Here is a 13,158-nt window from a genome sequence, read left to right on the forward strand (position 1 = left end):
AGCCTCTAGAAAATCCTTTTTCTAACGATTGGTCGATAACCTTTTTCGTACTCCAGCCGCGATTTATACAACGCTGTTGCTCTTAATCATCGTGGAGGGTGAGTTTCAAAATTGAACGAACAAGAGAGAGAAGAAGAACGGACGAACTGTTAACGATTTCGTGTGGATTGTGTTTTCTTTGGCCCGGATCATCCCCACCATATTTCGTTCCCGTGGTCTCCGCCGGCAAACACACTTCGTTAGGCGATCCACTCTCCGTTGTTTCCGAGCGCTGGCAAACTATGCACTTTACCCTCTAAACAACCAGTACCTTTAACCCACTTACAACCCTAACGTGCCGTAGACACATATTCACGGCCAAAGTCAGCGCACGTAGTTTTATTCGTGTCACGAGATTACTACTATTTTATCGTTAACACGATAAGATATTTTTTCTTCTGATGTGAAATCAAGTAAAATTTCTTACGTGAAATTCTTGAGTGAACGAAGGATTGTATTAAAGTTAAAAATTTAATATGACACTGACAGGTTTGGTGTTGCATTAATAGGATTAGATGAGATTAGATTGGACTTGTGTCCGATCAGACTGCAGCTATTTACGCATTACTGAGAAATTTATATTGGATAATGTACAAAAGTATATAAAATATCCAAAGTAAAATCCACTAGTTATAATATATAATATATATGATCTTCTGCTTCTCTCTCGTCGATTCAGAATCATTACCTACCCCGATTACACCAATCCTTTAACCCCATTCTCGCATAAAGCAAACCATTCTACCCCGAGAATCAATCAGACCTCGATCCAAGTCCTCGCTGTCCTAAATCGAACCTATCAAGTTTCCAAACTTGACTCAAGATCCCGGAAGAGAGAAGAACAATTTCCACTTTCAAGAGATGGTGTTTCCAAGAGGGAGAAAGTGGGCCAGGCAAAGGGCTGACAGTACACGATCTCCACCAGCTAAGAGGAGTAGATCTTACTGAACGTAAAGATCGTCGGAGCAGAATGTAGGCTGGTAATTAACATTCTAGATTTTTCAGCGGAACATGTACATACCTACGTAGGGCGGGAGCATTCGCCGTGAGAGGTGGACTGGTTTCACAAGCAGATGCTCGATTCTTCGGATGTTCTCGCGTATGGGCAAACTCCCGCGCAGGCAAAGGTTTCTGTTACCGGTGTGCTCCTCGGCGTTGTCGCTACTGCTGCCGATGCAGCCGCTTCCGGCTGGCCTCTTCAGCCCTTCGTGAGTGGGAATCCGACGTCGACAGTCGGCGCACAAAGCTTATTATGCCGGCTTGGCTCTCTTCAGAGCCCCGAAGAGGATGGGCTCGTGCTCGCTGTGCCATACCACGAGTTAAGTCGATGGCACTCGACGAACATCCTTCCTGTCTACATCCTCGATTCGGCTGTACGAACCTTCTTCCCGCGCTACCTCCTTAACCCGTCCTCCCTCTTTTCCATATGATGCTCCTCTCGTTTTGCCCTTCTTCTTTATACGAGTGTATGGCGAGGTTGCTCTCTCGCCGTCCGTTCCGTCTCTCCTCTCTTCGGTGCCTCTCCTCGGCATTCCTTTTGCCGTCGACCAAGCGTCTTCGTTTTTATCTTTCACCGTCTCGCTCGCGATTTTCCGTTTTTGGAGCTCGAACTGAGTTGTAAGCGAGCTTTCAGCCCTCTGTAAGGTTAGGATCCTCTCTTTGCTAATTGGTTGTCTGACTGAGTTTTAAGAGTCAGGTTTTCGACTGGAAAGGCTACAATTTTTTTTATATTTATATATAATTATTGTATTTCTGTCGTATTCGTATTGTGCATGCGAATGAATTTGTGGAAGTGAATTATTTGTTTTCAGAAATGATTATTAATCATGTACTTGTGTAGTGAAATTAAGAAATTAATGAAAAGTGGGGTTGATCGGATTGACCTTTACTAGGAAATGTATACATTGAAATATCTCAATTAGAAATTTTATTAGCATTTTAACGGCACTCGACTGTTTCGAATATATTGATAAAATTTGAAAACAATCTGAAAATGGATATAGCAATTGCAAAATATTTAGTGTAAGTAATACACATGTTAAAGGGCCGTCATAAAAATGTTCAAGGTTTTAACAAGTATATTATTGGAAACAATCATTGATCTTCTAGAAGCTGTATTTACTACCCTTAACCTTAAAAAATGTTTATTTCGAGCATCCAAATTCTCCCTTGGCCGCGTAAACATTTTAACCCCGGTCTGAATTTCAGCTTTTCAAATTGGGGGAGAACAGCGTAGCGACGGACAAAGTTATTCGCGCGTCGAGCGTCGATCGGCAAATGGGAAGTCAACAAACTTCCACCATTATTTACAAGCATTATCGCGTCGAGCGTGCGTAAACAGGGATATTTGGCCTGGCCTATGTAGCAAGCTGAAAATCGTCCGCTGACAAATCACCGACGATGGCAAAACGCAAAAAAGCCTCAACTAAATTTGCTTGTCTTTAGCGAGTAAATACTTTTTCCATCGAGCGAGCCCGACACTTTGTTTGCGCAGCAACGATACCACAGAACAAATTGCTGTTCGATAAATGATATTATATCCATGAATATGCGTTTAATGAATTCTACACGATGCATAAGATTCAGAAGACAAAGCGTTGGTTACTATTCAGAAATTTTATAGCGCGCAGCTTTCGAATTGCAGGATGTCTATTTTTATTTTACTGACGATGAAATTATTTGATTTATCAAAGTAAGAGAATATTGGATTGTTGTTTTGTATATGGCTCAAAGACTACGAAGTTGGAATTGTGACTTTGGAATTCACAATTTTGAATTGGATTTAGAAAATACATAACATAATATGTTATATTTAATCAAATAAAAAGAGCGAAGATGATAGCGAAATAGTGTATTGAATAAAAATAAAAATATTTGTCTTGAAGGTTGTTTATATTCTATTAACATCAGAATTATTCAGTACACCAAAATGAAAATTTGCATTAACTAAAGTTTAGAGAATAAGAATAAAGCAAGAAAATCCATCGAAACGGTTAGTGCAATCCTTCTTCTTTATAAGAATACAAAAATACATAAAGTATATAACAATGACAATATCTGCTATTTAATATTAGCAATAGTAGACGCTTTCTGAGTTATTCGACCGTAGAACGAAATATTCCTACAAATCGAAACCTAGTAAGATTTTCATCATCACTCGATATCCTAATCGAAAGGTACCATTATCATTCAACTCACATAAATAATCACCGCAAATCCTCTCTTCCGACAACAAGTATCACGCACCTCATATCCATCCACCTTAAACTTCTACGTGCACACTCACACTTAAACGTGCACACTCACACCCACCGTTTGCGAAGAAAGTTCCATCTCGCGCCATCTAGCATACAATTTTCCACGCGTCTACATCCACCAAGAACAACTAAAAATTCCAGATACATTCCAGAGATACCTACGCCAAATACAAATCGCACAAGGATAAAAAAAAGAAGGAATGACCGGAAACTGAATGGAGCCGGAGAAACGATAGAAAAACTACAGAGAAACGAGGAACAATTCGATCGCGGATGGTGTGCCGGAGAGCTCTGTGGCTCGACTGATCGCCTTCTACCTCGAAAAGCCTTATATAGGCTTCCCCGAATTTTGTGGTCCACTTAACTAGAAAACCTGGTGCTTATCCGACTCCGGAGCCGCTGCAAAATTACACGCTTCGGCTTATCAAGCCGTGAAACTGGTATTAAGCGTCAGACGAACGAACGCGCGGGTGCTCCTGCACGCGCGCGAGGAGCCTTCGCCGGAGAGCTGAACCCGGAATGCACCAGTAAGCTCGTTTCCTAGGGTTCCTGCAATATAACTATATACACGGATATCGTTCACCTGACCGACCACCCTGACTTTTCGATCGGAACACGTCCGTGCCGAATCGACCCCCGTTCCTCGTGGACAACCACCCCCGCCCCCTTACTCTACGTTTTCACTCCTCTTCCGGCGATTCGGCTCTCTCGAACATACATCGATTCTGATATTTCTTTCTCTTCTGTTTTTACATTTTTGCTTTTTCGTTTTTATTTCGCGAGAGACTTGCACTCGATGGCACGTGAATATCGTGATGTGTCTTTTGAGAACCGTGAAGTTATTAGTGTTTGGGAATAGAGGATAAAGGGAGGGTTGGTGATTCGATAGAGGAACAAGGTTTTAAAAAATATTGGGTGAGAGTGGATTTAGAGACATTTCAGGCGAGTTTGTGCGAATTTTGGGTGAAAAGGGAAGCGGGAAAATGGGGAGGAAAGGGTGGAAAAATGTACATCTCAATATTTAGCTCGAAATTTGTTTTGATATGAGTTATAAAACTTATCCATTTAGTTATAAAACTTAACTTTGATGTGAGAAATAAAACTTATCGTAATACATTTTTATACAATATATTTTTTCGTAAGAATTAGTTGAATTTATCCGAAAGAATTTCTTCACTTATATGCTCGCCATTGTATGTACTTCGTACGATCTTCTCACAAATTTTTTATCTATAAAAATGTCGAAAATTAATTAAGGTAACTCGTGCTACAAAATCTCAGATTATTTTTTTACAAAGATATCATTCCACCATTTCATTTTTTATTTCTGAGCGATCAATCACATTGACGACATCTTTGGAACAAACGGACCATGGATCAACCGCGAGATTCCATTACGAAGTTGGCGTTAAAAAGAAGGGCGCGGATTCGTCTCATAGGCGGGGTAGCTTGTTTTCGTGGAAACTCGCAGCCGTCGTTTCACACGTTTCCGCGTGACGGATATCGCGCATACACCCCGCGTATCGACGCATGCTTGAATATCGTGCGTCATTTCGCAAGCTGGCTGAACGTGTGGAACGATCGACGAGGGCGGGCATACAGATGCAACGTCACGCGGCAGAAAGGAATACGTCATCGTCCACGCGTGAAACTGTCGAACTGTCGTTAATTCGCTGGCGACAGGCCGCGGGATTGCTTTTCGAAACCGACTTTTATCGGTTAATGGGTTAAATCTGTCGATGAACCTGTTAACCACGAAAAAACAGACAATATTTTTGACGTTCGACCAGACAGTCGTTTTATTATTATTCTTCTTTAACGTATATTATGGAAGTCTCCAAATTCTTCAAATACCTGAATATGTTATAAACAGCCAGTGAATGAAAATAAATAAATACATACATTAATACAGTAAACATTAGTATTACCAAAAATGCTTCTAATTATTTTATTCAAATCTGTCATTCCATTCACATCATATATGACTTATAATACGTAATACTAAGGAAACAAAAATTTGTTAGAATTTCCCAATAAATGTGTTTAATGAGTAGAAATCCTAACATTTACGATGGTCAGTATATAGGTACACTGGTAACCTGTTTCAGTTTCTCCGTCTTCTTACCGGTATTACCATTCCTATCCTTCTGCAGACTCATCCCTCGTCCATTCTCCTATCCCTTTCATCCCTTTGATCCTTTCTTTTCAGCGCAAACTCAAAAGTTTCTTTTCACGACTCGGTACAGCATGTAATGGCGCATTTACGCAAGCATTCGCAGTCTTGATTCTACGATTCCTTCGATTCGAAGGCTTAGACCGCTTCATCTCCCTCTGTCGAGTTTCGTGTCAGAAAGCAGATGCAAATTAGTTCGGAGCGAACTACAATTCAATTAAGCTTCATCATTTAACCGGCATTCTCGCATTGTAATTTGACTCGCAGGTGGCGCGTGCGGTGCAACGAGTGAAGTTCCTCCTCCGCTGTTTCTCGAGTAATTTGAGGGAAATTAATTACTGTGACACCGTGGCAACGGTATTTCTCGGGGCGAAGCCACATGTCGCAAACCATGTTATACGTGTGTTCACGCGGCGCCAGGAAACGCGTAGGCGTTCAGCGAGAGGATGGATGCCGGCCGTCTGGCGATACGGCGTGACGCTTGCACGCACCGCGACCTGGTTCCGTGGGTTGTCGTTCGCTCATCGATTCGAAATTAAATTGTCCGCTGTGCCTGCGGAGAGGCTTGTTAATAAGCTGGAGAAAGGAACAGCCGATTCCAGCGGCAATTTATAGTTACTCGAGCATTGTCGATCGTATGAAAATTTTTAGGTTTAAGTAAAATTGAATATTGTCTTCAATTTTCGAGTGATCTAACTGTTGGCAGCTTGAATTTGTTATCCATGGTGTGATGCTTTATATGAATGAAATTATACATATTTTTTATACCAACGATTAGTTTATTCTCCACAGTAAAAAATATTAAATTATAAAACGGTTCGATTCCAGAATATACACGACATAGACAATAATCATCGTGGCTCGTTCTCTGTCAAACGGATCAAGATGAAATATACTCTATTTTCTTCCCCGTATACTAACTTATACAATAGAGAAAGCCCCATCAAAGACAAAGAAGCAAACAGGCAAAAATTCCGAAAATTAGTTTTTTGCGCTCCTTACCTTATCAGCTGTTTCTGAATGACTGTTTTACTTTTTTTATTCAATGTATAAACACAACCCTTCTACTGTTTTATTACATATAATAAATACATATATCTATGGATGGCATGGAATTTTATCGATGGATGAAGATTTGGAATTATGTAATTAGACTTAGATTTTACTTCTTCAATTAAATTCAATAAAGCATGGATTTGCATAAACATCCGCAGTCTGATTATCATATATAATAAACCACTTCTTTAAAATAGTATCGCATTGCACGATCGTTATTAGAAAAACGTGCTTCGCTCTATTGTATCAATTTTCTCCCTCATCCGAAGATCCCTGAGCCGAAGTGTTAAAAAGAGATTAAAGATCGAGGAATTACACGATGGAAGCCACGGACCATCGAACGGTGGAAAGAAAGGCCGACGTGAGAACCGACCGTGGGTTTCTGACGGCATCGATTTCAACTCGACAGAACGACGCACGTGACCAGAAGTGGCCAGGAACCCCTTCGACGTCCACGTTCACGAGCTCTCTCGTTCCTCTTTGGATTTTCGTGCATCCTACGGCGGTTCGTCATCACTCGCGGTTGGCATCGCTCGCCAAGTCAAGCGTTCCACGCACAATAGAAGCGGCTTAAACGCCGGTAATTATATTTGCGGCCGAGTGTCGAACGGATGGTTCAGGTTCTTGCTGAAACATAGGTTGGGGTTCGTACTGGTGCGGTAGTTTGTTCGTACGATCTCGTGTAGGTTGAAGTTTAAAGGAGATGATTGGTGGACCTGTAGTTTCATTGCAGTAGAGATTAACCTGTAAGTTTGTTGTTAAAGGTGCACCTGGTACGTCAGGTGAATCTGTAGATTTGTCTCGAGATTTCGATCTTTTTTTGATTTATTGATTTGATGTTTTATCTGATATTTTCTCTTATCAATATCAGCATTGTTTCTCTGTTTCCTTTATTCGTGGAAACGTAATTGATATAACGAAAGGAAATATCTTCCAAAGTTAAAGGAGAATTAATCTGAAGTAATAATTGAACATAAAGCTACGATACATATCAAATGTAATTTATTTAAACTAAAGGCAATATCCATATCAAATTGGTATATATATCTTCACAAAGATTGCTCGATTTTTATAAGAATTATGTGTTGCTATGCGTTTCTTTCTTCCAATTCCACCTAAACTGTTGTAATCATCCACCTTGTGTCATAATCCAAACGTGATGCCCATCTTCATACATCGACATCCATAATCTTCCGCTTTTACCTCCGACAAACTTAACCCATCACAAAAGTTAACCACTCCTTTAAAAAACCCGTACGAATATCCAAAACAAGCAAAAGATCGACTAGTCTCTTCCGCAGCTCGTGCACACGCGAGTAGCGTCAACCCGCGCGTCCTCCCACTCGTTCTCGCGAGTACCACAGAAACTTCCGGGAGTTCCATGCCGTCAAAGGAGTACGTCACATTGCTTTACGACGCGCACGATACACGCGTGTCGGTCGTGTCGAGCATAAGTGGCGCGTATAGCAGGCGTGCGTACACAGCCGGTACAAGTTGTACACATTGTGAACGCTTGTACCGCGGTGCAATTGCTGGCTCGATAGGAAGGGGAACGCACCCCCGCCTCGTTATTAATGGCAATACAAATCTCGAGAGTCATCGAGCGCTCTTCAATCTGAATGCCTTCTGCTCGTGACGTCACGCGCGCGAGCCCGCGCGGCTTTTCTCTTTTCTTCGTTACCTCAGCACCCTGTACACCACCCTCCCTGTGATTTCACCCTCCCGTCCCGTCTTCTCTCCTTTTCCAAACCACCGACGCCCCCGAACGCGCTCAACGTCGTCGTCGTTCTTTCTCGCCAGAAGTTTGTTGTGTTTTTTATTCCCGTTGAATGAGTCAATCGCTTCGGCCTTTGCATCCGGCGGCATAAGCACGCGTGGCCCCAATGGGAAAGCACTCGAGCTTCATGGCACACATATATACACGAAACAGAGAAGGAAATAGACGAACGAGTCCTGGGGTGGGACCTTCAATTAACTTTCCTGATTACATCTCGTGCCCACATGTGGTGGCACTTTTGAAGTCTCTCGCGTCGCGTGCGCCCGTCCAAATTGTTTAATTGCGTCGCATTACCTTTTTTCCCTTTCTTCCTTTCTTTCTTTCTTTCTTTCGGGCTTTTAAGAGGTATACATGGGATCCCTGTTAACCGTCGGCTCTCGCTGGTTGGTTCTTTTTCCCCGTGAAAGGGATACAGGAGGATCGAGGGTGAAAAGTTCCGACGATCCAACACGCTTAACCGGTCCTCCATGCTTTTCTGATAGAGTAGGTCAGGACTCAGTCTCTTTTTTGTCCTCTCTAACCCTTTGCTGATTTCTTGCCGCTGTTTCCGGATGCCGCTCCGTGCTGTTTGGCAAGAAGCTTCTAAGCTTGGTGAAACTTGGTACGAGTAACAGTACTAGGTGCTGTTTGTGTTGGTTGGAAAAGGATTGCAAATTAAGCTTTGCGTCAACGTAACGTTGGCCCTTGATGGGTTAATATTCTAATTTTCAGTGATTTTTCAAACTTTAAAAAACTGATCTTTCGAATTTATGAAACTTCCCAATTTTCAGAAGAAAATTCTAAAATCTAAGACACAAAAGCGTGTTTGTCTGAAGCTTCGAAAATCACGATTACATGTATCATCGACTACCTAACATCATCATTCTCGGCTACCGAGAAAATCGCAAACTCGTATAACCAAACCTCCGTCTCCCGTATTCCAAGTACGAAGTACCTATCGAAATGAATAGTTGGTAAAACAATTCAAGATTCCCGATTAATTTCACGGGCGGATTGGATCCGATGATTCGCGGGCAATAAAGAGGGCACGATTTCCCGATATATAAGGGTTTCCCTTTGGTCGGCCAAACACCGTTGGTCCTCTCTGTTACCCGTGAATCGAATGATAATGAGATTGTTTGACGGTGTTGGTCGATGGGCCGGTTGGTCACCGCCTGGAGCGATCCTCCGTCAGACCAGCGAACGTGTGCACGTGCGGGTATTCGAATGTACGAACACCTTGGTGGAGGGCATCGTGGCCTCACACAGAAGCGCGACTCGAAACTATGGTATCCAGCGCGCGGTGTATAATGCGAGCCAGCAGTGCATTGGGCGTCAATAATGAGATGCAGGAAGTGCGGGTGAGCTTCTCTAGGGAGAGGTCGTGGACGTTTGGTAGCTACCAGAGAGACAGAGAACGGAGTGGATGGAAGCGAGAAATAGAGAGAATTAGGCGTAGAGAGGGCTGGATGGGAGGTTAGGCTGAGGAAGACCGATGGATGGACAGATGGATAGATGGATAGGCAGATAGACGGGAAGATGGAAGGAGACGGATACTGAGGGAAACGTTGAAGAAGGATAGGGAAATAGGGTGAGCGAGCGAGGTAGAGAGAAATGCAGGTTGCAAGCACGGCTGTATGGTAGGTACCCTCTTGCCCGAGGGCGAGGACTTGGGCGAGGGCGAGGCCGAGGGTCGAGGGCACTGATATCCGCCCGAATGACTGCCACGTAATCACCGGCTAATTATCCGATAGATACCCGGGAGCTCTGCCTCGATGCCCGGCGTCAGCCACAGCCGTGCTCTCGTGTGCCCGTACGGATCGAGAGACGGAGTACAGGGCTGCCAAAGGGAGGCGAAGCGAGGAACGGGAGCAAAGCGGAGAGGAATACTGCCAATATGGCGAATATCGCCGGATTCCATGGAACGAGCAGTTCTCGTCTCGCTCTGTCACTCGATTCCTCTGTCGAGCTTTGTCATTCGTATATGGCCTCTTCTGGTATCCATCTTTCTCTATTATGTTCCCTCTATGCTTGATATTCTACCTGTTTCCGTCTATCGTTCGACAGGGTTCCTGGTATCAATCCCAATGGCGAATGTCAATATCGAGGATGCTATATAACGACGACGACTCGGTTACGTCTAGCTGCGTCTCTTCAACGCTGCTGATAATTTGAGTACTTTTTGGGGGCGTTTGACCGATTTCGAGAGTTATTTGATTGTTTGCGTGGATATGTGGAGCGATGATTGAGATATTTTTCTCAATGACACGAAAATGTTATACATTTGGAAGAGAATGGAAAAAAAGATTCATCGTAGAAATTGAAAATGAGTTTGAAGAAATTTAGAAAAAAATACAATTTGAAATAGTACCAAAAGCAAGCAGCAAAGGAATTTGGAGGTTTTATCGAAAAGTAACGAAATCTCAAAAAATTCTTCAACATTCAAATCTTCATCGTTCTACAGGAAACGATTGAAACAGAGAAATCTATTCAGTAATCCTTTTATAATAATTGTCACGTCCAATATTGTTACTCACTTAATCGCGTTCTGCAGGATCATTACCTAATAGCGTTTAATATGGCAGAGACCCAGACCATCGGAAAGTATATAACAACATATAGCGAAATTATTTGTCGATCGCTGACCGCGAAATCACGTGTGATTTTACACCCGCCCAGCATGAGCTAATTGAAATTCTCGTGTTTGGGATAAACACGATGCTGTGTATAGTATTCGACGATGAATTTAGCATCACCGCAACGTTCCATCCAACTCCCTGGAGTTCGATTAATGATCTTATTTCAGGTAATCGGGTAATTATGTTTCTGGTAATAATGATACACGTAATTAACTTCTTGCTTTCCTCAAGTGTGTTTTCTGTCTGTGTTTCTTTTTTTTTACTTTGTTAATTTTTGTTACAATGAAATCTCCTCCTTTAATTCAAACGTCCTATCTAACAATCAGAAACTGAAAAAAAAGAATTTTACCATTTTCCTTGTATCATGTTTGTTCTTCTTCATTCAATTATAAATATTTAATCATTGCTGTATCGTAACAGTCTGTATACTATAACTTTACTCAAATATAAAAAAGCACAGGACACAAAGAGCTGCAAGTATCTCAACGTATATTGAAAAATGAAAGAATACCAGATAGAATATTTTAACTAACTGAAACACTACAGAAATCAGTTTACAATTAGCTCGAAAGAAAAATTCCAAATTCACCTCGTCTAAAACCATCCAGAAAATGAATTTTCCAAATTCTATTACTCCATAACATGGCCAAACGATAACCTCCATCTCGCTTATATAAATGATGCATCCCATCGTGGATCCATATAACCACCTCATCTACGAAACTTCATCCCATTCTATGTATATAGTTTGCTCTGCGACCTCGATTCGGGGCGGTTAAAAGTCAGCGGCAGTTCGACGTACGCGGTATTCCATGTGCATCGTGGAGAAGCGAGGGTCCATGGAATAATTAGTTAACGGTATACAACAACGGGGACGCATCGACCCGTACGCTGTCCCAAATCGAAGATAACATCTAGATCCCGCTTCGCGTAAGCCTGACTGACGTTTCTGTGCGGGCCTGAGACCTTCTGTCCTCGTCATCGAGTGGTCTCACCCAAAGAACCCATCCTGCGGAGGGTATTTTCTCGTCGAACGCCCCGTGTACAACCCTCCTTTTCTTTCGAAAAATCTTTGCCACCGCTCTTTTCCCCTTGTGTCACCCGTTGCATCAGCACAGGAAAAACACAATTCGCCTCGTTTTTCGGCCACGTGGCCCCGCGACAATGCGGAGACGCAGATTCATCACGGCGACACGTAACAGATCTGGCCACGCACCGTTCGTCCCGAGTTTGTACAAGCATTTGTCACGCTTCGGTGAAACTAGGCCCCCGCGGGCTGAACATCGTAAAAGATACACTGTAAGAGAATCGTAGATAGGAGGAGGGACATTTTTGGGAAGGCAAGATTTAATTGGCGTTTAATCGATGGCTGGTTAATAATGGAGTTGTCGTGGCCTTCAAAATGATGAATTCTAGGTTTGTTAATTTTACAAGTAGTTGGATATACCAGTGACTATGTTTTTGGAGAAGTCTTCAAGACGGAAGGTTGTTTCGAGAGGGTAAAATTTGATACTAGATAATTGATACTAAATTAATATACTCGAGGCTTGTTATTAATAATCAAGTTAATGTTAATACAGAATCAATGAAGTCGAACACCTAATTATTTATTAACTAAGAAATATTTGTACACATTTCGGTACACATTGTACCATTTCAAGATTATCGTTTTATTATCGATCGATGTACAATAGTTCAAATGTCAATATAAAATTGAAAAGGTTACATATTTTTAACGCTATAACTACTAGAGTAGTCAAAATGATCAATCCGTCCCTTTTTCTCCTAGTATTTTATATCTTTACGTATCCTTCGTTCTGATTTCCTTCCTATTTTTTATTAGCATTTAAAGTTCGAGGATATCTACAGATGCCAAGGAAGATACATTTTTATCCAATTGCCCTGTTTTGTAACCAGTGATCCCAAATTCTCGCAAACAAAAAATAGTAATGGATATTTAAGGAGCGTTGCCAGCGGCATCGAGAACGATCCTGGGCAAACATCGTCGCAGCCATCATGTGGTAGCTCCTCGGGCAGTGTAATAGTGAGATAAACAGATGTTTCTGTAGAGATACTTTGGCTCGCCTGTAGGGAAACAGGGCACGTATCATTGTAGGATGCTCTAGGCATATAAAGACAATTTAATGGGTCTATCTCCGTGGTGGTCGGCGTTCAAGTTTTCTTCCCACAATGTTGACGCGCTGAACACGTAGGAAAGAGCGCCACGTGTGTAATAAT

At 42.2% G+C, this 13,158-nt stretch overlaps 1 long non-coding RNA gene across 1 annotated transcript; it reads right to left on the minus strand.

The window, feature by feature from the left end:
* Positions 1-450: 450 nt before the first annotated feature.
* On the minus strand, positions 451-3,933 carry LOC117151767. Its single transcript, XR_004461880.1, has 2 exons — positions 3,459-3,933; positions 451-1,752 (listed from the first exon to the last, which is right to left on the minus strand). It is a non-coding gene; the product is annotated as an uncharacterized LOC117151767 (long non-coding RNA).
* Between the last annotated feature and the right edge of the window lie 9,225 nt (positions 3,934-13,158).

The sequence above is a fragment of the Bombus impatiens genome, unplaced genomic scaffold, assembly GCF_000188095.3.
Source record: "Bombus impatiens unplaced genomic scaffold, BIMP_2.2 scf_0418, whole genome shotgun sequence".
In the NCBI taxonomy this organism is placed as follows: Eukaryota; Metazoa; Arthropoda; class Insecta; order Hymenoptera; family Apidae; genus Bombus; species Bombus impatiens.